This window comes from Canis lupus, chromosome 23 (assembly GCF_003254725.2).
Source record: "Canis lupus dingo isolate Sandy chromosome 23, ASM325472v2, whole genome shotgun sequence".
NCBI lineage: Eukaryota > Metazoa > Chordata > Mammalia > Carnivora > Canidae > Canis > Canis lupus.
This window is the reverse complement of record NC_064265.1, coordinates 22455597-22483348: the sequence shown is the minus strand read 5'-3', so window position 1 is coordinate 22483348 and position 27752 is coordinate 22455597. Positions and strand designations below refer to the sequence as shown.

Sequence of the window (27752 nt, the reverse complement as noted above, 5' to 3'; positions counted from 1 at the left end):
TATTCTGAAAATTTTTAGATGTTAGAAAAACCTCATATTTTACAAACATAACAAGTACATAACACATGAAATTATATGATGTTTAATATTTGATTTAAAAAAATAAGAGATGTGGAAAGTGGGTGGGAATCAGAATAAAACAAGTTCAACCATGAATTGAGAACAGCTCATTGGTGGTACAAGAGAGTTCATTTTATCATTCTGTCTAGTTTTGTATATGCTTGAAGTATTTCATAATTAAAACTTAAAATAATAATAAGTGTATGCTGATCCTGGGGACAGCAGTATGCACAAATGACATACATGGAAATAGGCTGTCTCCTCTTTCTTCCTGGGCCTTCACTGGGAATATTTTTATTCCTCATTCTCCAGCAAATTTCTTTCCTTTTTATATGCCATATTTACTTGAAGCTGCTCAGCTTCTTTCTGTAAGGCATCAGTGTTAGCATCTCATTTATTGCCTGTTGTATTTATCTGTCATTCATAGAGCTTGTCAGCCTTCCATTGTGTTTATTATAACAAAACAAACTCTGTCTGTGGGACCATCTGGAGTTCTGTTCCTTAATAACATTTCTCTCAATCCCTACCAGCCCCGAGGTGGTTGTGAGCATACTCCTGGGCTAAAATAGACATTTATTTCATGGCCAAGTTCTGTCAAATTTATTTATTTGAACATTGTGAGATCAATTCGTTATGGGCTTTTGGTTAGGTCGGTGTATTTTAATTGGCACTAGCCATGCACTGGGTTTTAAATATACCCTTGACATCCCTAATTGCAATACCACTTATTGCCCTGTTCTGGTAAACACCTGCTTTTGAGTGGTCATCCCATCCAAACTTCAGATATGTCTGCCAGGTGTTTCTAATAGACAACCTTGTCACTAGGCTATAAATGATGGTCATTTTAAGACCTCTGTAATCATGGAACTTCAGAGAATTTAAAAAGAAAAGTTAACTTATTTGGCAATAAACTGAAATCGTGTAATAATCTGTACTGAATATGAACTCAGTTCTACTAGGACAAGTGGATAGGTTAAATTAACAATTTAAATTCTAGGAAATGGAGAAGCTAGTGCCATAATTTATTAAGTTTATAAACAAAGGTAAAAAATGTTTGTAAACAAAAGTATAAACAAAGGTATGTTTTTCCTTAGGTATCAGAAGCACTTTGGTTCTTTAATAGCAAGAATTTTGTTCAGTTTTACACCATTACAAATATTTTTTTTTTTGCCAAGATGATTCAACTTGAAGATCCAAGAACACAGAAAATTTGATTTCCACTTCCATACCACTTATGCATCCTGAAGTTAATCATTGTCTTCTAACTTGAGATGCACACTTCCTTACAGTTGATCCCTTTAATAATTTTATCATGTTCCTTTTATCTGACAACCTTGGCAATTGTGATCATAGCCCATGTCATCAAAATTGTTACATGGAGTTACTAAGTCCAGGAGGCCACATGACATTGTGTAATGAATCTGATGAGAATGATGCTCCTTAGATTGTGCAAAGTGGTGGCACTGATATTTAGAATGTATAGAAACAAATAGCTCTTGCAGTAGACTGGATCTTTGTGTCCTCAGATTCATACCTTGAAACCCTGACCCCCAATGTGGTGGTAGAGCCATTATGAATGGAGTTACTGCCCAAAGTTCTCCCTTTCACTCTGTGAAGACACAATGAGAAGATGGCCATCTGTGAACCAGGAGAAAATTCCTTATCAGACACCAAATCTGCCAACAACTTGATCTTGGACTTCCAGAACTGTGAAACAGTTGTTTATAAGCCACCTAGTCTGTGGTATTGCATTAGAGAAGCTGAATGGACTGAGATAGCTCCCCTTAAATGGAACAAATTATTGTTCCAAGTTCCACAAAATCCCTCGGAAACATTCTAAAACACATCACCTTTTCCAATGGTGAATCATTTTTGAACTTCACAGCACATTTTCTCTTTGATTGAAAACATGGATTTTTGAAAAAAGCTTAATTAAAGGTAAAATGTTTTCATAACCAAGTAAGAGCGTGTGATATTTAAACTATAAAGATTCCTGTTTAAAAGTAATTGTTGACTTGTTTCCAAGGCTGCGAGGGGAATAAAGAAGAAATTTAAATGGCAGGCTTGAGGAAAGAGGTCAGATGTTGCCACAGGCAAATGGAACGTGAAGTTAAAAAGCTTCCGTGCTACGCTGAACTCCAAAGCTGTTGTTTTTGAGAGGGTTCTAAAGTTGGCAATCAAACTTCTCCCATTCTTAAATGAAAAACAGTGAATTTAATGTAATGCTCTTAAAAGTAGTAAATATACTCAAGTGGATGTTTTGGCTACTTTAGAGCTGGATAATCTGATCACAAAACCCAGGAAGAAAAAGGAAAATGCATCTGGGAAATGTTTTTTCAAAATGAGGACTTGGCTCTCTTCACACATATTTCCTTTAGCTTCATCACACAAAGCTACAGCTATTCAAGATATTTTGAAAATTTTCCCCTATTGGCCAATGAATTTTCCCATTTCCCACACATGTTCATATGTTTGTGTATCCTCCATTGGTTGAATCTCAACTTCATGGTTTTATGCAGTTGGCTAAACCTCTCTAAAACAAAACTATCTCCAAGACATAATGTTTTATAGGATGAATTTGACAGGTCTGCCACATAAACCTCTGAAAAGGGAGAGAAAACACATTTTGTGTGTATGTTTTCATTATCTTAATGATATTAGAGCTTCTACTTGCTGGTCAAGTTCAGGAGATCATTGCAATCTATCTAGTATCTACTAAATTGTGTCTATGTATTAGTGAAGATAAAGATCTCAACAGCCCTTAACATCCATCATTCTACAACATAGCTGTTCATCCACATTTTTTTATGAACTTTGGCTCTAAGTGTAAAAGCAAATATAAAGCTCTAAATTGCTGTGAAAGAGCAAAAAATGCTAATGATTGTCCTCAGGATTAGTGAAACTCTCTTTCTCCTCCTGTATAATTCATAATCAATGCCTCTGACCTTAACATTCTTTAAAAAAGAAAATGCAACTTTCTTGCCTCTTCTTGCTTTCAGGTTCAAATACAATATAATGTTCTTCACATGGAATAAGACCTTTTATGATTTGGTTCTAATTTTTTTTTTGCCCAGGTTTCTGAAACTATGAGAGAATAGATTTCAGCCTAATAAGCAAGTGAACTTCAACAGCATTATCCAAAGATAGAACTGGTTCTTATCACAGATAATGATTTCACTCTCCGTGAACAACCACTTGGGTATACTGTTCCAGATGTGATGGGTATATAAATGGAAAAAAACATAGTAGTTAATGAATGCTCAGACTTCCAAGGTTCAAATCACAATTTTACTCACTAGTTTCATGCACTTAGGCACATTACTTTTGTTAAAGATTTATTTATTTATCTGAAGGAGAGGGAGAGAGCGAGAGAGCAAACGCAAGTTGGGGGAAGGGCAGAAGGTGAGAATCTGAGGCAGACACTCACTGAGTGTGGTGCCCCATGCAGAGCTCAATCTCATGACTGGTGAGATCATGACCTGAGCTGAAATTCCAAGTCAGACCCTTAACCAACTGAGCCACTCAGGCACATTAGACATATTACTTTTCTGTATTTATCACCATCATACCTACTTCATAAAATTATGTGAAGGTCAAATAAGATATTATACATAAATGAGTAATCATATAATTTATCTTCAAAACTGAGTTACTTTTCAGAGTGAAGAGAGGATTATAAATAATTTTTTCAAGATAACAGGTGTTCTACCATAGGAATTTTATAAAGAAAACATTTAAGAAATTACCTGACACAAATGATAAAGAGATTTTAGATCTTATTATTGTTGTGATATTACTATTGTTTTAGTTGTTGTCATGAAAGAGATGACCCTTAAGGTTTCTTCCCAACTCTGAGATTCTAAGGTTTGCTAATAAATAGCTGTCATTTGCTAGCCCTGGTGAATCCATTACTGAACAGTGCATTTCAAGAAGGAGCTGAGAGAGGGAGAGGTAGATGGTAAATGTGAAGAAATATGTTTATTTCCAGAATCAATGTGCTTTGTTTTCAGTGCACCAGCTAAGCATAAAATGGAGAATACTTCTGTCAAATCTGTGGAGGAAACTGCTTTATCACATTGGCAACTTTTTTCCTTCTTATCAACTTTGGATTGTAAAAGACAAGTAAATTGAGTTGATGTTCTCTGTTATGACTTGTACTGACATGATTGATATGAAGCAACCTTCATATTGCATAGGAGGAGGAAAATAATGGCACCTTGCAGCCAATGGAGGGTGTCTGGCACAGAGAAGCTCTCTAAATCTCTGCGGGGGTCCAGAAACATTTGTGTTCTCATTTCTCCTCAAGCTAAGAAGAAGAAGAGGAAAAAAAGATGAAGTCATTTTAAACATGGATACACTTTTACAAGATAGGATGTAGTAGAGGGAGTGTGCTAATGCTTTTTACTGTACTGTTGTTAAAGGATCACTTTCAAAAAAGGCAATATAATGACTCTCAGACAGGTATAAATTGAATGTGTATTAAAGATTTTATTTAATTCATTAATAAAATAAGGGGATCAGCATGTATCAAGCCAGTTCAAAGGCAAATCAAAAGAACAGGCATATGTGTAAATGAAGCTTATTGGAATGAATGTAAAAATGGAAGGAAAAATTGGCTTCTACAGTGGGAAAAGAAAGTCAAATGAACCTCTGAGAAACAAAGTGTACATGTCTATAGACATGAATTATTTAGCACTGCTATCAGTTATCTATAAGTAACAGTGCTAGTTGTGAGATAGCTCCCACAGAGTCAGTCCCATAACTCAAAAGTAAGCTCTAGAGTAAGAGTTGGCAAAGTATAGCTGAGGGCCAACCATCTGTTTAGTAAATAAAGTTTTATTGGAATACAACCATGCCTATTTGTTTATGTACTGCTTATGATGCTAAATGGCATAATTGAATAGATGCAACCTAATGGTCTCTAGCCTAACTAAAATGTTTACTGTTAGGTCCTTTAAGGAAACGTATGCTGACCCTTGCTATTGATAATGTCTAAGTTTCCATTAAAAAACAAATTTTCCTCTATATTGTGTAATGGTAAAATAAGAATTTGGGAACTAGATAAATCTGGATTCAAATCTTAACCCTATTGCTTAATGAATGCATTCTTTTAAACTTCTGGAATTTCAGTTACTGAATAAATATACAAACATTATTCTTTGTTAATTAAGTATGACAATACCTCTCTTGTATGGTTATCATGAGGGTGAACTGAAATAGTAGATATAAAGAGCTAGTAGAATTTTTCAATACAAAACATTATGGAGTTCAAAAAATGTGAATTTTTATTCATTATTTTCTATTAGAATTCATCCTTAGGGCCAAAACTAACTGTAAGCCAATAGCCTTAAATTACTGGGCTTCTCATCAAAAAAGAGCTGGCCATTCATGCTGCCTGAAATATTATCTGTCCACCATGTTATTGTTTGGGACAATAAAGTGCAGCCTAATATATCAATAAGCACAATGAATTGGGGATCAGAGATTAGAGACCCAGCCTGGTGAGTTTGGAAAACTCTCAAATCTCTCTAGTTGTCAATTACTTTATCTCTAAGTTAAAGTGTATAGCTAGAGGCAGAGAACTGCTGGGGTCTTCAAGGCTCTGAAATTCTGTGAAATGATGTCATAATATCCTCCTACCAATTAACAGCTGAGAGAGTGAAGTTTGGGGTAAAGAGGAAACATGACAGGAAATTATGGCCATAAAGAGAGCAGTTATTTTTTTCAGCATAATGCTATTGCTTTCTTATATTTTCTAGCAGATATTTCTTTAGGCAGAAAAAGATGTCTGAATTGTTTTATGTTACACATCCACTCTGCCTGTTAAAGAGTTAATAGAGTCCTGCACATAGTGGAACTTAATTAATAGCCAATGGAGATGGAAATAATTCTTTAATGATTATTATCATTAACTGTTCCTCATAACATCCCTGGGAAGCAATGTCAGTATAATTGTCTTAGTTTTACAGGTGAGAAATCTGAAACCCAGAGAAGGTGGAGCCACATGGCTAAAGTCACACAGTTAGTAATTAGCAGAGCTGGGAATAGAATTCAGCATTCCAAGTCCTGGGATTTTTTTCAAACAAAATTATAACCACAGCCTGCCAATGGACTAGGAGCCTTGGGGAAAGACATTCCTCTGAAAAGACCGGAGGTTTTACATTGCTACCCAAAAGCACTGAGCAGGGTGGGCTCCTGAGGAGCCATTTATTTCTTACACATTAGTATATTATCTCAATCCTTATGATGATTTTTATATTAAAAATGTCCTTAAGTTTCCAGACACCTTGTTAACATGGCTTTGTAATTCTTGGATAAAATGTCTAAGCTTGAAGTCATGCCCTAGCAATGAGGTTAGTGAATTTAAAACTGCTGATTAAAAATGTAGGTGGCATATAAATCATGATTTATTTCATTCACTTATCCAACAAATATTTATTGAGTGGCAACTACCTATCAAGCACTGATCTAGACATTAAGAATATAGCCACAAAACAAAGTCCTCTGTTAATGGACATTTCAGTCTGGTGAGAAAATAAGAAAATGTATTATATAAAATTAGTATTAACAAATATAATGGAGAATCAGAAAATCAGCTTAGGAAATGAGAATAGGCAGTATTCAGAGAGTTTGCTATTTTTATTTTTATTTTATTTATTTTGGAGAGGGTGGTAGAGAGTTTGCAGTTTTTATATACAAATGTCAGGGAAGTCCTTTCTGGGGAGGTAACATTTGAGAAGAAGCCTAAATAAAGTTAGAGGCCCGGCTGGAAAAAAAAAGTAGCTGGAAGACTTAGTGTGCCCCAAAGCCTGGAGCTACCACATGCTTGGCAGGTTTATGGAATAGCAACCAAGCTAGTAGGGATGGAGCATGCTTAGTAAGGAGTAGCGTCAGAAGATCATGTTGTAGAGGAAGCTGTTGGCTCCAAGGCCAGGATAAGAACCTTGAATTTTATTCTCATTGAGGAGGGAATGCATTGGAAGGTTTGAGGCAGAGCACTACCATGCTGTAATTTATATACTATATTTCCATTCCAATGGCACTGTAGAGAATGGACCATAGTGAGTATAACTGAGAGAAGAGACAGTTCAGACAGCATTGCAGTAGCTGAGGTGAGAAATCGTAGGGTTTGGTTGTTGTAGATGTGATGGATCAAGTTTGGAGATTGGATCTATTTTGAAGATGAAGACAATTTATTTTCTAATAGATTGGATGCAGAGTATAAAAGAATAAAAGGGTCAATGAGTCGGGTGATTCCAAGTTTTTTGGCCTTAGTACCTAAGCGGTGATATAATTTATTGAGCTAGAGAACACAAATGGGGAAAAAAATGGGGAAGGATGTAAAATTTTAATTTTGGACAAATTAAACTTGAGATGTTTACTTGAAACTTAAGAGAAGCTATTCAGTAGACAGTAGGATTTGTGAGTGTTTATTTCAGAAAAGTTGAAACTTCACATATTTTTGGAGAAATTTGTATGTAGATATTTAAAACCACAGATCTGGTCAAGTTCACACCTAGATATTAGCCCTGGGGTACTGCAATATTTAGATGTTTGGAAGTAAAGAAAGATCCTAATAGTAAACTAAGTAGAAGGAAAAGCTAGGTGAGTATGGGATCTCAAGGAACAGGTAAAGAGTATTTCAAAAGCAAGCATGATTACCTTTGTCAAATGCCACTAAGAAACTGGATTTAAAAAGGACTGATAAAAAAAAAAAAAGGACTGATAAGTGACTGTTGAACTGGGTAATGTGGACTTTGGTGGTGAGGTCCTTGGTGACTTGAACCAAAATGGTTTTAGTAGAGAGGTAGGAATGAAAGCCTTCTCAGAGAGTATTCAAGAGCGAGTTAGAAGACAGATATTGGAAAAAGATGCAAAAAAAATTATTTTTAGATAGCCTAAAGAAAAGATTAGAGAAATGGGACAGTGATTGGATAGTGATGAATAAATAATTTTTTAATGTATGAGATAGCACATCATGTTTGAAGGCTGTTGGGAATAATGCAATCAAGAAGGGCTGTCAGGCAAGGGAACAAGGGATTGACAGGGGTGACAGGCAGTAAAAATGTATATAGCTCACAGATTAAAAGTTCTTGTCAGCTTAAAATTCATTGGATACATGTTACTGGAAAGAGTAAGTTGGAACTGTGAGAGGTAAGACAGTGGGATGCTTGACTTTGAGGTCCTGTTAATAGACGAGATCCAAGGGCTGAGAAAAATGAGGATATTGCTTCCTTGTATGTTGACAATTCATTGATCCTAAGAAGACAAGTGTTAATTCTGTTTTCTGTTGTCATAATGAACATGCAGAAAAAAGTATGTAGAATAAAACCTAAATATAACTATAATTTTTTTCCTATTTAGAAGTTGTTTATGCTCATTGTATTTATGCAATAGAGAGAGAGAGAAGAGAAGGTGTAACTGTAAAGGCTGTATGTAGGCTCCAGGACACAGGTGGGTAAATGAGTTCAGGATTATACAAATTAATCTGTTCCTTCTGTTAAATGGAAGGTGGAATATATGTCAATAGAGGCAAATTGGTAAACTTGGAAAAAGCATGAAAATATGGCAGTTATTTTCTGATTGCATTTTTTTCTCTGTGAAATGAGTAGCAAGAGCTCCAAAGAAGGGAGAGCAAATTGGGTGGGGAAATGGAGGAGGATTGCTAGGCAGCCCTGAGGGCCTACTTGAAGTTTGTGGTCATAAATTTAAAGTGAGACCAGCTAGCACATTTATGTGTACTACAATATTAGGGTTTTCTGTCGAAATAAAAATTTTTTATTGAATTTCCACTTCATCTTTTCTTGTTTACTGCCACCCAACATAATATCTTCAGGCAATGAGGAAAGGATTTTATTTACATGAAAATTCGACGATAAAATTAGGCAGCCCACATCCACTCTTCCTTCTGGAAGCAAATAGACTGTACTTAAACTAATTTCTTTGTTTCAGTTGAAGAGTTTTTCAGATACATTGCTTCTTCTAGAGATACCCATGTTAGCAGACTTTCATTTTGTGTTTTGAGAAGAAATACTGTTTTATATTATATGTCATAATGTTCATTATGTAAAATGTAAGAGTCAGTTAAAAATATAAGAAAATAAAAATCAGTGTTCCTATCCACCAGTGATAATCACTAGTAATGTTTTAGTTTATTTATTTTTTGGACTGTCTAGATAAATAGATTTATTTCTCTTCCAATGGGACCACACTTTAAAAAGTTTTATTATCTACTTTTTAAAATGTAATAATATATATTCTAAATGCCTTTCAATGTCATTCTTCTAGCATATCATTTTTAATGGATTCTTTTGTGTGCATAGTTTCTTAATAGAACTGACAAATTGTAAAGTTCAATGGAAGGGGGAAAGTGTAAGAATACTTAAGAATATTTTGAAAAAAAAAGAAAATAGCAACAAAAACGTGCATATTTTATAACTTAGCAATACTATTTCTATGATATATATTTTATAGAAATGTTAGCACTTTCGCAAAATGACATTTGTATAGAGGAACTTACTGAAGCGTTGTTTCTAATAATTCACATTTAGAAATCACTCAAATGTTTTTCAATAGGTGAACAGGTAAATGATGACATATTTAATTTAAAAATAAGGATTCCAAGACATATCATCCAGTGGGAAAAATCATCAAATAATAGATACGATACTTTTTTATGAAAATGAAATAAAAAACCTTTCTATACTTAAGTGCATATAAATGAAGGTCCATTGGCTATATATCAAATCAATAGCAATACTTATCTCTGGGACAAGAAATAATGTTCTTGGAGAAGGACAAATAGAGCAATTATGTGAGAAATTTTTGCATTTTTACTCTGTATATTTGTACAGAGTATGAACTGGTACAGATTGGTTTACTTTTTAATATTGAAAATGTGGCTATGCATTATTTATTATTATTTATGTATATATTTTTTATAAATATTATACATTTCATAAAGCACCAAAATAAAAGTATTAAAAGCAGACGTTATTAGTAAATTTTTGGAGCTTGTTATAGCTAACTTTATCTGAAATATGTATGTTTGTGGATGGGAGCAGTTGAGGTTTCCTTAAATAAATGAATTTTAAATTAGGATGTGAAAGATTAACATCTGTTAGATAAAATATCAGAGATGCAGGAAGCAGGATATGTGAAAGCTCACAGGTCAGAAGGCATATTTGAGGAACAGAATAAATGTATGGCTACAGCATAGAGATCAATGAAAAGAATGACATAGGGTAAGGATGGTGAGATTAGCAGAATTAAGATCCTGAGGGGTGTTGTAATCCATGCTGGGATTTGGAGATTATATTAGCAATAATTAAAGAGTTCTTAACTTCAAGAGTGATGTAATCAGCTTTACATTTCAAGAATCTCAGATGTGCTTGAAAATGGAGACTGGGTTGAAGGAGAATATATCAAATAAAAAAGATCTATTAAAAAATAGTGGTCCGGGATCCCTGGGTGGCGCAGCGGTTTGGCGCCTGCCTTTGGCCCAGGGCGCGATCCTGGACACCGGGGATCGAGTCCCACGTCGGGCTCCTGGTGCATGGAGCCTGCTTCTCCCTCTGCCTGTGTCTCTGCCTCTCTCTCTGTGTGTGTGACTGTCATAAATTAAAAAATAAATAAATAAATAAAAATAAAAAATAGTGGTCCAAGTGACAAGACAGTAAATTGAGCAAGTATTGTAGCACTGAGTGTAGACAATGGGATCAAGTCAAAGAATATTAATGAAGGGGAATTTACAGGAATTGCTGATAGGCTGGACATTAAGGGAGGACAAAAAGTCAAGCTTTATGCTTTAAAAAAGGGACATTTATAAAACAAACACATGGGAAGGTTGAAAGTAAAATAATGAAAAAGTATAAATCAAGCAAGTACCAAGCATCTAGATATTTAAGAACTTCTATAAATCAATAGGAAAAAAAAAGACATTTTACTTATATGTTTATTTTTCCAGCTTTATTGAGATACTATTTGACATATGAAATGTGACTTTAAGGTGTACAATGTGATAATTAGACACGTGTATATACTACAAAAACGATTACTACAACAAAGTTAGTTAACACCTCCATCTGTTCACATAATTAAAATTGCTTTTGTGGAAAAAGCATGTAAGATCTTTCGGACAACTTTCAAGTATATAATTACTTATTGTTAATCATAGTCATTATACTGTACATTAAATCTCCAGAACTTATTTATCTTATATAGGAAGTTTGTACTCTTTGACCAGCATTTCTCTATTTCCCCCATCCTCTATTCCTTGACAACCCCCATTCTACTCTGTTTTTTCTATGAATTCGGCCTTTATGTATGCATAAAGTTTATATATAAACTGTTTCTCTTACCATAATGCCCTTAAGATACATCTATGTTGTTACAAAAGGCAGGATTTCCTTCTTTATTTAAATGGCTGAGTAATAATCCTCTGTGTGTTTCATGCCCTGGTTTCTTTACACATTCATCCTTTGGTGGACATGTAGGTGGTTCCCATGTTTTGACTATTGTGAATAATGTGACAATGAACATGGGAGTGAAGATATCTTTTCCAGATAGTAATTTCATTTAACTTTGGGTATATTTCATGTACCTAGTGACCATTTAGATGTCTTCGGGAAAATATCTATTCAAGTCCTCTATTTTTTAATCAGATTGGGTTTTGTTGTTGTTGCTCTTGTTTTGCTATTGAGTTTTATGAGCTCCTTATATATGTTGGATATTAACTATTTATCAGATATATGCTTTGCCAGTATTTCCTACATTCATGGGTTGCCTTTTCATTTTGCTGATTGTTCCTTTTGCTTTGCTGAAGCTTTTTAATTTGATGAAGTTCTACTTGTTTTTTGTTTTTTTTTGTTTTTTTTTACTAATGTTGCTTATGTTTTGGGGCATATCCAAATAATAATTGCCAAGACCACTATCAAGGAGCTTTTTTTAACCTATGTTTTCATCTAATACTGTTATAGTTTGGGATCTTACATTTAAGACTTTTTTTTTTTTCATTTAAGACTTTAATTTTGAGTTGTCTGAGTGGTATTAGATAGAGGTCTAATTTCACTTTTTTGCATGTTAATATCCAGTTTTCTCACCACCATTTATTTGAAAAGACTATCCTTTCCCCATTCAGTATTCTTGGCACCTTCATCAAATATTTATTTGTTGACCATTTATCTGTGAGTTTACTTCTGGACTCTGAATTCCATTTAATAGATCTATGTCAGGTTTTATACCAGTGCCATACTGTTTTGATCACTATAACTTTGCAATAAATTTGAAATAAGGAATTGAGATGCTTGTAACTTTGTTCTTCCTTCTTATGACTCCTTTGGCTATTCAGGTTTTTTGTGGTTCTATACAAACTTCAGGATTGTTTTTTTTTCTATTTCTGTGAAAATACCATTCGAATTTTGATAGGGATTGCACTGAATATGTAGATTACCTTGGGTGGTATGGACATTTTAATAATACTGATTATTCTGATCTAGGAACATGAGATATCTTTCTAATTATCTGTGTCTCCTTCAATTCCTTTCATCAATATCTTGTTATTTTTAGTATACAGATATTTTACTTCTTTGGTTAAATTTATTCCTAAGTGGGATCCCTGGGTGGCGCAGCGGTTTGGCGCCTGCCTTTGACCCAGGGCGTGATCCTGGAGACCCGGGATCGAATCCCACATCAGGCTCCCGGTGCATGGAGCCTGCTTCTCCCTCTGCGTGTGTCTCTGCCTCTCTCTCTCTCTGTGACTATCATAAAAAATAAATAAATAAATATTTAAAAAAAATATTCCTAAGTATATTATTATTTGTGATATTATCATAAATGAATTGGTCTTTTTATTTTTCTCAGCTCATTGTTAGTGTACAGAACCAATTTTTGTATATTGATTTTATATCCTGTAATTTTGTTGAATTTATTTATTACTACTAACGTATGTATGTGGGCTTTCCTATATAAAAGATAATATCATCTGAAAACAGACAATTTTAATTATTCCCTTCCAATTTGGATGCCTTTTATTTCTTTATCTTGACTATACCAGCTAGGACTTTGAGTACTACATTGAATAAGAGTGGTGAAAGTGGCATCCTTGTCTTATTGCTGGTATTACAGGAAAAGCTTTCAAACTTTCACCGTTGAGTATCATGTTAGCTATAGATTTGTTATGCATGGACTGTATTCTTAAGTGTGCTTCGTCTACATCAAAATTCTTGAGTTTTTATAATAAAATGATATTGAATTTTTTTCAACTGCTTTTTTCTGCATCTATTGAGATGATCATATCATTTTTCTCTTACAATCTATTAATTAAATTTAATCACATTTAATGATTTGCTTATGTGGAACCATCCCTACAACCCAGGGATAAATCACACTTGACCATGGTGTGTGATCTTTTAATGTGCTATTGAATTTGGTTTGCTGGTATTTTGTCGAGAATTTTTGCATAATCATCAGCGATATTGGCCTTTAGTTTTCTTATAGTGTCCTAGTCTGGTTTTGGCATCAGGATAACATTGGTCTCATAAAATAAGTTTAGGAGTATTGCTTCATCTTCAATTTTTTTTTTCAATTTCATTTCTTCAAACGTTAGTTTCAGGAGGATTGCTGTTAATTCTTCTTCAAATATTTAGCAAGATTTACCAGTGAAACCATCTGCTTCTGGGATTTTTTTTTCCCCCTGGGGAATTTTTGATTACTGATTTAATCTCCATTTTAGTAACTAGCCTGATCATTTTCATGATTCAGCCTTGGTAGATGGTATTTTTTAAGGATTTATCCATTCCTTCCATTATCCAATTTGTTGTGTTATAATCAATAACAGTTTCTTATGATCCTCTGATTTTGTGGTGTCAATTATAATGTCTTCTCTTTCATTTCTGATTTTGAGTCTTTTTTATTTTTAGTCTAGTTAAAGGTTTGTCAACAATCTTTTCACAAAACCATCTCTATTTTCACTGAACTTTTCCATTACTTTTCTGGTCTCTGTTTCATTTACTTTTGCTCTTTGTTTATTTCCTTCCTTCTGCTAAATTTGGGTTTAGTTACTAAATTTAGGCATAATGTTCGGTTGCTTATTTGAGATCTTCATCATTTTCTTAAGGTAGAAGTTTATCACTATAAAAATTCCCTCTTAGAACTGCTTTTGCTGCATCTTTTATGTTTTATATGCTTTGTTTTCATTTTTATCTCAAGATTAAAAAATTTTTTGAGTGAAAGGGAATTAAGGGAAAGGAGAGAAAATGAATGAAAATATTAGTGAGGGTGATAAAACATGAGAGACACCTAACTCTGGGAAATGAACAAGGGGTAGTGGAAGAGGAGGTGGGTGGGGGGTTGGGGTGACTGGGTGATGGGCACTGAGGGGGGCACTTGGAGGGATGAGCACTGGCTGTTATGCTATATGTTGGAAAATTGAACTCCAATAAAAAATTAAAAAAAAATAAAGCACATAACTGTTTTCAAATTTAAATAAATAAATAAATAAATAAATAAATAAATAAATAAATAAATTTTGTTTTTTTTTTAATCTATTGGTTATTCAATAACATATTGTTTAATCTCCATATCCTGGAGGATGTTTCATGTCTACTTGAAAAAAAAATTGTATTCAGATACTTTGGAGATGAAATGTTCTATATTTGCTAGATCAATTTTGCATAAAGTATACTTCAAATTCAATGTTTGTTTATTGATTTTTTGCTAATCTCTGCATTGCTGGAATTGAGATATTGAAAGCTTTCCAACTACTGTTGTGTTGTTGTCTATATTTCCCTCCAGATCTTTGAGTATTTTCTTATATTTTTTAGATGTTCCAATAATCAATGCATATTTATTTACAATTGTTATATATTCTTGATGAATTGACCCAATTTTCATTATATAATGACCTTATTTGTCTCTTGTTACAGTTTTTGTCTTCTGTTTGCCTGAACATATAGCTATCCCTGCGTTCTATTAGTTTCCATTTGCACAGAATATTTTTTACCATCTCTTCACTTTCAATTTGTGTGTGTCCCTGTAGTTGAAGTCTTTTGTTGATTGGCATTGTTGTTGATCATATTGGCATATGATTGGGTCTTGTTGTTTAATCCATTCAGCCACTTCATGCCTTTTGATAGGAGAATGTATTCCATTTACATCTAAAGTAATTATTAATAGGTAAGGACTTACTAATGCCATCTTAATTTTTTTGGCTGTTTTGTAGTTCCATTGTTCCTTTCTTCCTTTTTGCTGTTTTTCTTTACGTATTGATCCTTTTCATATAGTGGTATTCTTTGATTCTCTTCTCTTTATTTTTTCTGTATCTATTTTAGGTTTTTGTATTCTGGTTACCATGATTCTTATATAAAAAACCCCATACATGTAACTGAATTTTAGGCTGTTAACTTGCCAGGTTGGGCCAAAGGCCTATGGTAGTGAGCCTAGCTGGGATCTGGATCCACAGGGGCTGATTTTGAGCTTGTTGCCCCAGGAACCACCCAGGGATGATGCCAAGGTAGGCCAAGGGCCTGAGTTCATGGTGACCAACTAGGAACCTGGTGTCATAGAAGTCATCTCGGGCCATGGAAGCCACCTAGGACCAATGGAGCCAGCAGATTACTGGGTAATCCAGAGGCCTAAATCCACTGGGAACTACCTAGAACCACAGGAGTTGGCCTGGTGCTGGAGCATTCATGGGGGAGGAGGTCTATGATGAAATTAGGTACTCATTTCACTCTTTCTCCCATAGGGAGAATGTCTCCACGTGTAGGTCTGCTCAGGCTTAGTGGAAGTGTGATGGGAGTACTGTAAATCCATTTTTCCTACTTTCCTCTTTGTGTCTTCTTATTTCTGTACTTGATTTAGGTGTTGTAATCTCTCATGGGAATTCTTAGCCTTTGTAATGGCATTTTCATGCAGATAATTGTTCAAATTGATTATTTTGGGAGGGAATGTCCACTAAAATTCTTTTACCACCATTTGCAGACATCACTATCCCCAAAAGACCAACTTAAAAGTGGGCAGAAGGCTTGAATACATGTTGCAGAATGTGGGCAATGGACAGTATGTTCTGGATAGGATCCAAGAGCTCATCTGGTTTTGTGGCAGTCAGCTGCCTAAGAGAGTGTAACCCCATTCTTCCATCTGGAAGGACTGGATATACACATCTCCCTGGAAGTTCAGTAGCTTCCTTCATCTTAAAGTGGGTTTTTCTTTTTCCAAAATCAGCATCACCGGAGATGAGGAACAACTACTTAATATTCTTATTGATGCAGATTTGGCTCAGGTATGGACAGTAGTGAAGCAAAAAGTATCTTATTACCACCTCTCTTTTGTAAAACAGTAATTGTATCAAGAGATGAAATCTTCATTTGACATGAAGCAACCTTCCTAACACCCCAGTGATTAATTAGTGTTAAATTAATGGTGATGCAGCCAAGAGTCTGACGTTTGGTTATATGGTAGTTTTGTTTTTCAGTGTACCAAGAGTTTTTACTTTTACTTATGCTTCATCAGAATAAAATTGGAGGTTGGAAGCTTCATGGCCCATTAGCAAGATTCTATTTTTCACTTTCATTCTAATATGAAATGTAGAAAATAAAGATCTCTTAGAGCAGGTAAGATGTATTTCTCTATTTTGGGGGATGACAAAAAGAACAATTTGGCATAAGCACAGTAGGGATGACTTGACTAACCATTGTAGAGACTTCCTTGCTTGTCTTACACATAACATTGAAACAGGCTACTGAAAGAGATTGGCATAGCCCCATCTTTAAAATCTTTGAGAAGTGAAAAGGAGATAACATGATATCATACTACTTTAAAGGTAAAAAAAATAATTCCATGAAACACCAAGCCAAGAAAAGGAGGGGAGAGAATACTTTTTCTTAGGCCTTTGAGTTAAATTGAGCTGTTTTAAGTCTTTCTAGAAAAGGATTACCTCCTACGTGGAAACAATTCCAAGCCCGTTTTGCTCTTCAAATGACTGAAGGGAACAGTGGATAAAGAGAATATTCCATATCAGCTCTGAACTTTAATGCCTTCCATCATGAGTGGGAAAGCTCCAAACTTTAGCAACATGGTTTACATGTTGTCATTTCTAATGACTGAGTAATATTCCATTGTATATTTAATTTAATGGCATGACTAACTCATCAATAATCTTCTTTAGGTCTAGAGTGAATAAGGAAGAGAAATAAGGTTTTTCCTGCTCTACCTCACAAATTTTGAGAAGTGGTTTCTGTTCTGTCTTTCATAAAATTGCTTAAAATAGTGTTGTGAATTTTTTGGGTTTTGTTTTGTTTTTAACATAAAGCTCTGTAGAATTGACTCAGAGGTCTCATTGTAGAAGGAAAGGATAGGAATGGGGCTCTATGCTTCAACACTGGCCTTTTTTTTAAAAAAATAGCTTTATTGAGATATAATTTATATACAAGTCACTCATTTATTTAAAGCATACAATTTCATGATTTTTAGCATATTCACAGATATGTGCAACTATTACCACAGTCAATTTTATAATATTTTCATCTTAGAAGAAACTCTGAATTCTCTACCTAGTACTCTAACACCTCACTTGTCACCCCAGTTTTAGAGAACCACTAAACTACTTTCTTTCTCTACAGATTTTTCTTTTATGGAAATTTCTTATGAATGGAATCACATAATTGTTAGTCTTTTGTGATTGGCTTCTTTCATTTAGCTTAATGTTTTCACATGTTGTAACATGTATCCATATTTCATTTCTTTTTATACCTGAAAATTATTTCACTGTAAGCTTTTTTAAAACATGTATTTATAATCAAATTTTTATTTGAAATAAATACATTTTTATGCTATACTAAATTTAAATAAATATATTTGTTCTATATTAAAAATAATAACTTCTATACTAGTGACATGAAGATTTCTAAGTCTGCTCCATATCAGTTATTCTTTGAATCTCTATCTTTTCTATAACCAGCAATTCCCACTGAGTATTCTTTTTTTTGTATATATATATTTTTATTGGAGTTCAATATGCCAACATACAGCATAACACCCAGAGCTCATCCCATCAAGTGCCTACCTCAGTGCCCATCGCCCAGTCATCCCATCCCCCCGCCCACCTCCCTTTCCACTATCCCTTATTCGTTTCCCAGAGTTAGGAGTCTTTCATGTTCTATCACCCTCTCTGATATTTGCCTCTCATTTTCACTCCTTTCCCCTTTATTCTCTCACTATTTTTTATATTCCCCAAATGAATGAGACCCTATAATGTTTGTCCTTTTCCGGTTGACTGACTTCACTCACCATAATAGCCTCCAGTTCCATCCACATCGAAGCAAATGGTGGTATTTGTCATTTCTAATGGCTGAGTAATATTCCATTGTATATATAGACCACATCTTTATCCATTCACCTTTTGATGGATACTGAAGCTCCTTCCACAGTTTGGCTATTGTGGACATTGCTGCTATAAACATTGCAGTGCAGGTGTTCCAGTGTTTCACTGCATCTGTATCTTTGGGGTAATACCCACCAGTGCAATTGCTGGGTCGTAGGGCAGTTCCCTTTTTAACTCTTTGAGGAACCTCCACACAGTTTTCCAGAGTGGCTGTACCAGTTCACATTCCCACCAACAGTGCAAGAGGGTTCCCCTTTCTCACATCCTCTCCAATATGTGTTGTTTTCTGTCTTGCTAATTTTCACCATTCTCACTGGTGTGAGGTGGTATCTCATTGTGGTTTTGATTTGTATTTCCCTGATGGCAAGTGATACGGAGCATTTTCTCATGTGCTTGTTGGCCATGTGTATGTCTTCCTCTGTGAAATTTCTGTTCATGTATTTTGCCCATTTAATGATTGGATTGTTTGTTTCTTTGCTGTTGAGTTTAATAAGTTCTTTATAGATCTTGGATACTAGCCCTTTATCTGATATGTCATTTGCAAATATCTTCTCCCATTCTGTAGGTCGTCTTTTAGTTTTGTTGACTGTTTCTTTGGCTGTGTAGAAGCTTTTTATCTTAAGTCCCAATAGTTCATTTTTGCTTTTGTTTCCCTTGCCTTCATAGATGTATCTTGTGAGAAGTTGCTGTGGCCAAGTTCAAAAAGGGTGTTGCCTGTGTTCTCCTCTAGGATTTTGATGGATTCTTGTCTCCTATTTAGATCTTTCATCCATTTTGAGTTTCTCTTTGGGTATGGTGTAAGAGAATGGTCCAGTTTCATTCTTCTGCATGTGGCTGTCCAATTTTCCCAGCACCATTTATTGAAGAGACTGTCCTTTTTCCAGTGGATAGTCTTTCCTGCTTTGTCGAATATTAGTTGACCATAGAGTTGAGGGCCTTCTTCTGGGTTCTCTCTTCTGTTCCATTGATCTATGTATCTGTTTTTGTGCCAGTACCACACTGTCTTGATGATCACAACTTTGTAGTACAACCTGAAATTCGGCATTGTGATGCCCCCAAATCTGGTTTTCTTTTTCAATATTCCCCTGGCTATTCGGGGTCTTTTCTGATTCCACACAAATCTTAAGATGATTTGTTCCAACTCTCTGAAGAAAGTCTATGATATTTTAATAGGGATTGCATGAAATGTGTAAATTGCCCTGGGTAGCATTGACATTTTCACAATATTAATTCTTCCAATCCATGAGCATGGAATATCTTTCCGTCTCTTTGTGTCTTCCTCAATTTCTTTCAGAAGTGTTCTGTAGTTTTTAGAGTATAGATCCTTTACCACTCTGATTAGGTTTCTTCCTAGGAATATTATGGTTTTGGGTGCAATTGTAAATGGGATTGACTCCTTAATTTCTCTTTCTTCAGTCTCATTGTTAATGTATAGAAATACTACTGATTTCTGGGCATTGATTTTGTGTCCTGCCACACTGCTGAATTGCTGTATGAGTTCTAGAAAACTTGGAGTGGAGTCTTTGGGTTTTCTATGTACAGTATCATGTCATCTGCGAAGAAGGAGAATTTGACTTCTTCTTTGCCAATTTGAATGCCTTTTATTTCTTTTTGTTGCCTGATTGCTGAGGCTAGGACTTCTAGTACTAGGTTAATAGCCACACTGAGTATTCTTGATAAGTGAGTGATCCCAACTCCCTTTACTTATAGTAAAACTAAAGATAAATTGAATTAATGTGTGATCACCTTTACTAATATGTTTATTTTAAAGATAACTGCCCGATCAACTCTCCCTTTTTAACAAAATACAATATTCAGAATCTACTGATATGCCACATCTCTTGAAAACCTCCAGATGAGGTCATGGATTTGAATCCTGATACCATCGAGTTCTATCTTTGGGACCTTTGGCAAGATGTTTACCTATTCTAAGCTTTAGGTTTTTAAATCTATGCAATAAAGTAATATTTGTATCTCAGTACTTTTTTTTGGAGACAGTTAATAAGAAAATGAATGTGAATTTAAGGCATGGTTCATGGCTTACTGAATGTTATGAAGCATTTAATAAATAAGTTGTCATTATTTATATTGTTATGATCACTTGAATCCCAATATGTAGCACAGTGCTTATTACATATTAATTGCCCCCCCCAATATTTGTCTAATAAAGTAATAGATGAATTAAGGAGCATCTCAAGACTAGAGTCCCTAAACCCTCCTGCACTGTTGGTGGGAATGTGAGTGCAGCCACTCTGGAAAACTGTGTGGAGGTTCCTCAAAGAGTTAAAAATAGACCTGCCCTACAACCCAGCAATTACACTGCTGAGGATTTACCCCAAAGATACAGATGCAATGAAACTCCAGGACACCTGCACCCAATGTTTATAGCAGCAATGTCCACAATAGCCAAACTGTGGAAGGAGCCTTGGTGTCCATCGAAAGATGAATGGATAAAGAAGATGTGGTTTATGTATACAATGAAATATTCCTCAGCCATTAGAAATGTCAAATACCCACCATTTGCTTCGACGTGGATGGAACTGGAGGGTATTATGCTGAGTGAAATAAGTCAATTGGAGAAGGACAAACATTATAGGGTCTCATTCATTTGGGGAATATAAAAATAGTGAAAGGGAATAAAGGGGAAAGGAGAAAAAATGAGTGGGAAATATCAGAAAGGGAGACATAACATGAGAGACTCTTAACTCTGGGAAACGAACCTAGGGTTGGTGGAAGGGGAGGTGGGCAGGGGGTGGGGGTGACTGGGTGACGGGCACTGAGGGGGGCACTTGAGGGGATGAGCACTGGGTGTTATTCTATATGTTGGCAAATTGAACACCAATAAAAAATAAATTTATATATAACAAAAAGACTAGGGTCCCTATATTGTATATTTCATTTTGCCAACCTGTACTTCACAACAGAGTTGTCTGCTTTGTGTGAGTAATTTGGGGAAGCCACTGAGGGAAGTTCTTCTCATGACAAAAGTTACTACTAATGGGGGGGGGATGTGTTAATTTCTGTCTGGAACCTCTCATTGTCATCTCAAGGAGAAGAGTAGATATTAGGATGTTTCATTTCTGTTGATAAACAGTGATGATATTACATCCCCTGCACTCTCTCCCAAAGTAAAATGACATCAGAATCCTTGTAAGCATTTCTTCTAGAACCACCTGGCATTGATTTTTTTTTAAGCTGTCCTTCCTGAGGACTCAGCAAATTTACAAAGTGAAGGAAGCAATAATTCTCTGGCCAAGAAAACTGCTGAAGTAAAGCCACATGTTTTTCTATACACATTGGTATAACAGAGAGCCAGCCTGACACAAATGCTGATCACCCCCCTCCCCATGCTTGAAAGTGTTAGTTTCTGAGGAGTGGAGAGCCTGGGGCTCAATCTCTGTGTTTTGTTGCTCTTAAGTTCCTATGGGTATATGTGTTCCATTTGATTTTCAAAGTAGTAGGCTACCTTGATTTAAGATAGGGTAAAATCAGAATTGTCTTTTAGGAATAAATAACAATTTATTGAAGGCTTGTTCTTTCTCTGCACATTTTTTGGATACATAAAAAAACATAAAGTGGGACCTCTTCAAAGTATAGTAACAGAAAGATGACACAGTTCTTCCCTTTCCTCTGAATTCCTAAATCTAAGCAATTTGAGAGGTTAGGTGGATATTTCTTGAGTATACATTTGAGTGAAACTTTGGGATTTTATAAGGACAATAAATGAAGGAGAGAATAAAATTGCAGAAGGAAGTTCTTAACTAATCATAGCTGTCTCTCATTTTGTCTTTTCAGTGTCTATCTTCCTATGGGCCATCAGCTCTCCTTCTGGAACTGATGCTGTCTCCATTCTGCCTGATTGCGTTCATTACTCTCCCTGGGTAGAATGGGGACATATCCCTACTAAATTTGGCCAAATAAACTTGTTTTCTAAAAGGAATGTGTTAAGGAAAAGAAAAGATGAGAAATAAAAAAAAAACTAAATTAAATTAATCACTTGCCTGAAAGAATAGAGAAAATGTGAAACATGGAGGAAAGGGAGACTGTGGAGAGAGATTCATGGTGCTCAGTGCAGCCATAGATTGGCTTCAGAGGCATACAATACAGCCCTTACTTTATTTGTATTTACTTTAAACGTCTGTACTTATCTCAAAACTGTGTTTGCCTTGGGCTATCAATAAGCCCCTTGCAGAGTCCTTTTTTTTTTTTTTTTTTTTTTTTTTTTTAACACGTGTGGCTTTTATGAGTGTTACCATCTTTAGAGCCTCTATGCTATATGTGGTCCTTCTCGGTTGGCCTTGCTTAAATCCTGGATTCATTACATTCTAATTGTGTGGTCTCTCTAGATCACAATTCTATCAAACATAGTATGTTGAAATTCTAAAACCTAACTTGGAGGGCTGTTATAAGTATTGTTGGTATCATCTTCATAGTTCTGAGTAGAGAGTCTTGCACAATGTAGAAGCTCAGGAAAATGGCAGATATTTTTGTTATTACCACAGCTGTTTGTCAACATCTACCTCTTATGGTTAAGCTTTGACACTTACTAGAATGTTTTGAGTTTTCAGCTTCCAATTTTCAAAGCATAGGTGATGGACAAATTATGAATCATTTCTATATCATTTCTGGTTTTTGTATATTTCTAATGATAGTACTTCTGTTGCTTTAGGCACCCCATGAAAACTTCTATAAAGGTTCTTCAACAGAGGTGAAGTGCAAGGTAGGCATTTAAATTATTTTTCTCTGATAGCAGTGCTCAGCGTTTCTCATCTCAGAAGTGGTAGAATTAGCATTTACTTTGTGAGACTTGGCTGCTTATCAGAACTGGAAAGGAAAATAAACATGTAAAGAGTCAAAGTATATATAAATTTTGATCCCCTATTCCAGCCTTAATTGTCTAATAGTGAATTGTCAACCCACATTTAAATTTCACTTTTCTGTATTCCACTGGCATTGACTTAAATAATGAGCAATGTAATAAGCCATGTGTCACACTATATTACTTTTTAAAATAAGATTTTATTTATTTTTAGAGAGAGAGAAATCAAGAGGGAGGAGAAGAGGGAGAGGGACAAGAAGACTCTGCACTGAGCCCCACACAGGGCTTAATCCCAGGACCCCAAGATCATGACCTGAGCTGAAACCAAGAATCAGTAATCAACTATTACTTTTAGTTGGGCATCAGCTAGGCTAGGCTTGAGCAGTAGTGAACAGGGCCAGAGGACAAAACCCAGAAGACTTGTGATTTCAAGAATGAAGCCGAAGGTTAAGCCAAACAGTAAGTCTAGCACCATGTTAACAGATTGAAGCCACTAATTTGAGCAAAGCAGTGCATCAGTGGGACTGGGATCAAGAGAATGAAAGCAGTTACTAGGGAGAAGACATTAATAGAGAAACAGTGTATTTAATATAGAAGGCAGGTTGCTGAAAAGACCGTGAGTCCAGGCTCAAACCAGCATTTAGTCTTTCCTCTTCCTGGGTATATAATTATAAGCAAGCCCCTTCACTCCTATAAATCGCATTTTCCTCACATATAAAATAGGAATGGTATTTATCTTACCTACCTTCCAAGATTCTACTGATACCAACAGTAATGAAGTGTTTGATAACAACTGAGCACTATATATATTATAAGGTAATCTGAGGATTATGTGCCATATGCAGATCTATTTTGTTTGGCCAACATATGGCATCCAACCCATAGGTTACAGACAATATGGATTTCCTTGAAAAACTGAAAGATTTGGAGCCTCTGGGCCAGTGTTACCGTATAACAACAATAGGCTGGGCATTTGGGTTTGTAACCTATAAGGAGAGATTCATGTCTTTCCTCTGCTCAGGATCCAGACCTGACAGTGCAGGATATGATTAATCAGGGCTCAAGGCTCAGGAAGCAGCTCTCCACACCTGGCAGAGCCTGACAAAATCTTCGCAATCAGATTAACAAAGCAGTGATATGATGTCCTGTCAGTGGGGGCATGGACATGGAACATCATTATGCAGAACAATTTATTATCATAGCCGACCTTGTCCTGGGCTTTTGACTGCATATTGATGTGGCACAGCTCACTGAAGATGCATGGATAAATGTGACTAAGATATTGTGAGAGCAATTGGTATCAGCTAGAAAGCTAGCTTTTTCCACCCCACACTCAATTTGAAGAAAAACACAGTTCTGGGGATACCATTTATTTTGCTATTTCTGAGTCCTTTCACCTCAACTTCAGCAAGATACAGGGGCTTCTTTTCTTTTTTCCTGAATAAACTTTTCGGTTCCTCCTTCAATTCTTTCTACTCTGGTACCTAGGAGGTCACTGGGGTGGGATAGTGGTGGAGTGGAACCTTTTTTTTTTTTTTTTTTTTTTTTTTTTAAGATAGCTATGCTCCTTTTCTTTTTTTTTGGAATAGTCCAGGATATACCTGTTTCCTCCAGAATCTTCTTTTTTTCAAAGCTGTTGTCCTCACTCAATAGGTGTTATGATGTCACTCACATTGTACCATGAGGGGTCACTTTCTTGCATCTACATGAGGCCCCTGCCCCCAAACACAAGTCTTCCCATGAATATTTATTGAAATATCCACCAAGAATTTTTTTAATGCAATAGAATCAGAATTTATTATTAAAAATATACAACAATGTTTGACATTAAAAACAATTCAGGACCACAAAAACACAAAAAGCAAAGTAAAAAAAAAATATTGGGCAATAATACAACATCTGGGATATAGACACAATGGAATACTAATCAGCCATCAAAAAGAATGAAATCTTGCCATTTGCAGCAACATGAATGGAACTAGAGGGTACCATACTAAACAAAATAAATCAGTCAGAGAAAGACAAATACCATATGATTTCACTCATATTCCACCAAGAATTTTAGACACAGCTTTAGTCATGTTCCACCTCTGCTATTTAATAAAAGGGGAGGCCCTTGTGTTATTTAATTCTTTTAAGTTTTAGTTTCTTCTTTCTTAAAATGGCCATTATAGGGAGAGAGGACAATAAGTCCTGTTTCATCTGGATACTTTTACAGTATTAAAGTGCAATGGATTTGGAATTGCACCCTGAGCCTATGACCAGCCTGTAATCCAGACTTAAGTGTACTTCACAGTGACCTTAGACTGGTGACCTTAGACTTGGGAGGCAGAAGGACACAAGAGGTCCTTAGAAACAGTGACCTTAGACTGGTGACCTTAGACATGGGAGGCAGAAGGACACTGACACCATCTGGAGTGAGCCACATTCTCCAAACTACATTTTATCAGGGGGTGCTCGCCTACTTAGCTATTTAGTCACCATCCTTGAGTGCATAGCTCCTTTATAGATACCAATTGCAATGGTGGGATCATAAAAATTAGTTTTATTCACAGAACAAAAATGCACCTTAACCAATGCAACAATGTTTATAAAACATACTCCTTGTCTTTGGGTAAAGATGTTGGTGTTACAGGTCAGGTTCCCCAGGCAGTCACTTGAAGAGAGGTTAGTGCATGGCAAATTTATTAGGGAATGCTCTTGAGAGCAATACTCCTAGATCAGAAAGGGGAGGAGGAAAGATGGGGCATAAGGAAAGCTTGGGCTGTGATGCAGTCTCAATTAAATTTTTAACCATCCTAATGGATGAAAATGACTGAGATAGCTATTCACTTTTTCTACATGCTGGGGATGAGAGTCAGACCTTTATACACTACACTGACCAATCAATCATTGGTTGTGGGAAGCCTCTAAGAAGGCTTTAACCTTCACAGAGGCAACTCTCTCTAGGACAGAACAGTTTGGGGTGGGGCCTGGGGTAGAGAAGCTGGGTAAATGATAGGTTTTGTGCTTTTTCTTGGTGGAGACATTTCCTCTTTCAAAATCACTCAGGTCTCTACATGTAACGCCTCCTTATTTTTGTATCATGTTTTATACTTCACAGATATTATCACCTATATCCCTCCTCTGTGACATTTTTTGAAGCCAGTGAAGCTGGTATCATTCCCATTTTAAAGAAAAAGGAACAGATTTTGAGACTCTTCCAATCATTCCATCCTTGTGTAGCCTTCAACAAATTATAATCTCTATAGGAAGCTTCCTTTTCAACAAAATGGAAGTGAAAATAACAGGTGATTTCTAATAACATAAGAAATGTTATGTTTCCAATGTTTCATCCCCAGTTTACAAGCTATGATTGTGTGCCTTGCACAGATGTATGTGTCTGCTAAGTGGAACATCTGTGTCCTGCTCAGGAGTCTGTAGACTCCTGCTCCAGGGCTCTCTCTATTGCCCGACACTGCTACAATGGGACAGGTCAATGATGGGACTATGCTCTGAGGCTGCAGAGAGGATAACATGCAAATAAACTAAAATGCAAATCGAAAAAATATCCCCAGTGTGCAGGTGTCCTTAAAGTGTTTGGAATTGCATGAAATAACAAAGAGTAATATTGCCATGTTGTGTCCTGAAATATTCTCCCCTCTTCTAGATAAAATGACTCATGCTCCTGAAGTGGAATCACATGGAGCAAACTTAGCAAGATTCTAGGCAACATGCAGGCCTGTTTGTTTATTTTTTAGCCTTTTGTTGACATGAGCTTTTTTCTACAGTGTACATGCTATTCTCTAAATTTAGTTTGTTCTGTTAGTGAAAGACAAAAGCTGTGACATCTGACTTGAGTGTTTGTCAGTCTCACATTACATTCCTAACCTCTGGATATTCCAGGTATGCTCTTTCCAACTGAGAGGGTTTGCAGAGCTACTCTACACCCATGGGTAGCATCTTTTTCCTCTATCCATGGGGGTGATGTTTAACCTACAAATTTTCTTGCAATTTCAGCCAGTATTTAGTGCCCAAGCAAATTACCTGAAAATGAGAGGCTGGAGCTGACCCAAGTCAGACCTCATCAGCATTCAGTAATACAGGTACAAGGTGAATAAAAGAAGAGGCAAGACATGTGGAAAAGGGTTCGATCAAAGAAGAGCAGTGAAGCAGAAAATAAGGACATTGCCAGGTTGCTTGGCCCCGATTTCATGTACCTTACAAGCTGTTTATTACAACAATGTGAAGTCTCCTGATCTACCTAAGTGTGCCTTTTCTTACACTATGGTTCTTCTATCTGGGGGAAACCTGGCTGTGTTGTACATCAGCCTTGGTTTTAGAGAAAGAAAATGAAATTATGCATTAGTTTGAAGGAGAGAATGCTCCCAGCTCCCTGATGTGAAAAAAAATGGAGTAAGGCAGGAAGCAAGAGCAAGTTCTGCTTTGCACTCTGCTTTTGTCCTTGACAACTGCTCTCAAAAGCTCAGACCATGAACTGCCCTCCTAGAT

General features: G+C 35.8%; 1 long non-coding RNA gene across 1 annotated transcript; it reads left to right on the top strand.

Moving 5' to 3' along the window:
• The first annotated feature begins 1646 nt into the window (after positions 1 to 1646).
• On the top strand, positions 1647 to 27752 carry LOC112661208 (uncharacterized). Its single transcript, XR_003137511.3, has 3 exons — positions 1647 to 1998; positions 23112 to 23162; positions 27261 to 27752. It is a non-coding gene; the product is annotated as an uncharacterized LOC112661208 (long non-coding RNA).